The sequence below is a fragment of the Amaranthus tricolor genome, chromosome 8 (assembly GCF_026212465.1).
Source record: "Amaranthus tricolor cultivar Red isolate AtriRed21 chromosome 8, ASM2621246v1, whole genome shotgun sequence".
NCBI lineage: Eukaryota > Viridiplantae > Streptophyta > Magnoliopsida > Caryophyllales > Amaranthaceae > Amaranthus > Amaranthus tricolor.
The window spans coordinates 11,185,899-11,188,431 of record NC_080054.1 but is presented as its reverse complement, the minus strand read 5'-3'; the positions used below and the strand labels follow the sequence as shown (position 1 = coordinate 11,188,431).

General features: G+C 37.0%; 1 non-coding gene across 1 annotated transcript; it reads left to right on the top strand.

The window, feature by feature from the left end:
* The first annotated feature begins 821 nt into the window (after window positions 1-821).
* On the top strand, window positions 822-927 carry LOC130823001 (small nucleolar RNA R71). The gene has a single exon (XR_009046494.1). It is a non-coding gene; the product is annotated as a small nucleolar RNA R71 (small nucleolar RNA).
* The last annotated feature ends 1,606 nt before the right edge of the window (window positions 928-2,533 follow it).

The following is a 2,533-nucleotide window of genomic DNA, read 5'->3' as shown; positions in this document are numbered from 1 at the left end:
TCTGAGTAGTAATGGCATTCATCTGATTTGAACCTTTAGCACTATGATCGAATTGTCTAGGGAATTGATTGGGAGTCCGAGAGGAAGTAGCAATATGATGCCCCATTTGAGAATTTGAGTCTCCATCATGTTACTTTGGGTTTGGAGTTAACTCACTGATTCTTCAAGCTTACTCATGTCATTCTTCAAATCGACATTGCATTGAGCTTGAGTTGCAAAAAACTAGGCTTGTGCCGACACCATTGCTTCAAAAGCTTTTTTCCATTATTCTTTTTGTTGTGGAGCTTGCTAGGGTGTGGCATCAGTGGACGTTATGTAGCTTGGTATTGGCATTTACCTAGGAAACCTGACAAGTTATATTGTGGTCTTAGAAATATATGATGCGGGTTCTGCACATTAGTAGAGGAGTAGGAAAGGTGGGGGCTCTTATTAGGGTTGTACTAGTTGTTGTACAGAGCATTCACCTCATCCGGAGCTGGTGCAATGGTAGGACATGTTTCAGAGGTGTGTACATTAGAACCACTAGTCACACATATTACTTGTGAAGTAGTAGCCTTGTTTACCTTCTGGAATTCAGTACTTAGTTTCTCTACTTTTGAATTTATTATGCTAATTGCTTACTTCATCCCCTCGTCTGACTTGGTTGAAGATCGTGCTGTTGACTCACTTTCAATACTCCATGAAGAGGAGTTTTTGGGCAATGGTTTCAAAGAGAGTTAGCAGTTGGTCCTCCATTTTAGAACTCATGTCATCACTACAAGCAGCATTTATGGTGGACCGGTGCTCATCGTGGATACCAAAGTAGAAGGATTGAATGAGGTATTTCAAGGTTAGGGCAATGTCTCAAGAGATCCTTGAACCGCTCGCAAGCCTCATAGTAGCTTTCAAAAGCGGTTTGCTTAAAGGTCTGGATTTTCGATCTCAGCTAGGAGGTTTTCCTTGGAGGAAAGAACTTGGTGAGAAACCCGATAGCTCTCTCCTCCTATGTTGAGTTCTTATTTGGAGTTTCAGACTTAAACTAAGCCTTGGCTTTGTCTCTTAAGCTGAATGGGAAGAGTCTTAATCTGATAGCATCAGCGTAGACATCGTTGATGTTCATCGTGTTACATTTCTTAACAAAATCAAACAAATGATCATGTGGGCTTTCTGAAGGTGACCCTTCAAATTGGTTTATATCAGACAATTGTTTAAGGTGAGGGCAAAGCTCAAAATTATTCGCTACTGCAGGCTTCACCATGCATAACCTGATTAAATGAGCGAGAGAATGTCTCCTCATGAGGCCAAAGGGTTGTGATGGAACGTTGGCCATGGTGGGGGTGAATTGTTGTATTGTAAGTTTAAGAATTTTAGCTCTGTTTTTGCGGAATTTAATATGAAAATAAAACTTAAACTTAAAATGAAAAGGACAAAAGGAGACAACGATTTTACCTAGAAACCTTGTTGGCCTAATAAGAAGGAAAACCCACGACCCCCGGGATTTCAAAATTCTCTTACTATGTTTTAGGCAATCAATTACAATTACATAAAACAATAAACAATTCCAGGCCTACTTCTCTTTCTCTTCTCCTTCTCTTTCTCCTTCTCCTTCTCCTTCTCTTTCTCACGCTTCACTTGAAGCTTTCTCTTGTCCCCTAGACTTCCCTAAGTCTAGTTACAACAAAACACTCAAAACCCTTTACAAGGCCATATTCTAAAAAGAATAAAAACTAAGAAATTGCATAAGAAAAAAATAACAAGTTAATTGGCAAATTGTAAGAACAAAATATTTTTCTTATTTTATCTTAACCTTATGGACACTTAAGCTCTCCCCTACTGTATGGGAAAAAGTCACTCCTTTTATAAAGGAGCCACCGTAGCAAGTGAAGTAACCAACTGCCCATCATCTCCTTGATCCTAAAACTAAGGAGATTAGTGAGTTACGTACTTGGAAGCCAAGAAAAAATGCGACGGTTATTTTTGGTTTAAAATAGGTAATTATTTTTATCTTAATTAAAGCCCATATTAAGATCCTATTTTTGTGGAGAGAAATAAGGAGACTTTTTCTCAACAGTTAAAGTTAATAAACGGTTAATCCTAAGTGGTTATATAAAAATTTGCCAAATAACTTATCAAATAATAAACGGTTAATACATCAACTAAAAAATCATACAAATAAAATTAACAGAAATTCTAGTTGACGTATCTTCTCCAGGGTCTAGTCTGAGAACAATGCACTGTCTCCATTTTCCAGTTACGTCAGATTATCAAACTTGGGAACTGTTGACCTCCTGTCTATATTTAACATTCTAAGTGATCTTCTTTATCTAACTTCTTGGATATTTTTGACACGTAGAAACTTCCATGGACCAAGTCATAGGCTTCATCAACAATTTTTAACAAAATCGGATATTGTTCTACAAAACAATCTCTAAAACACATTTGTTTATTTAAAGTGAAGTCATCATCAAAACCTAAAAGGCCAAAAAATACCCCCTTTTTGATGATGACAAACTTATAAACAAACTTAAGTAAAATAGAGTAAAACAAAAGTTAT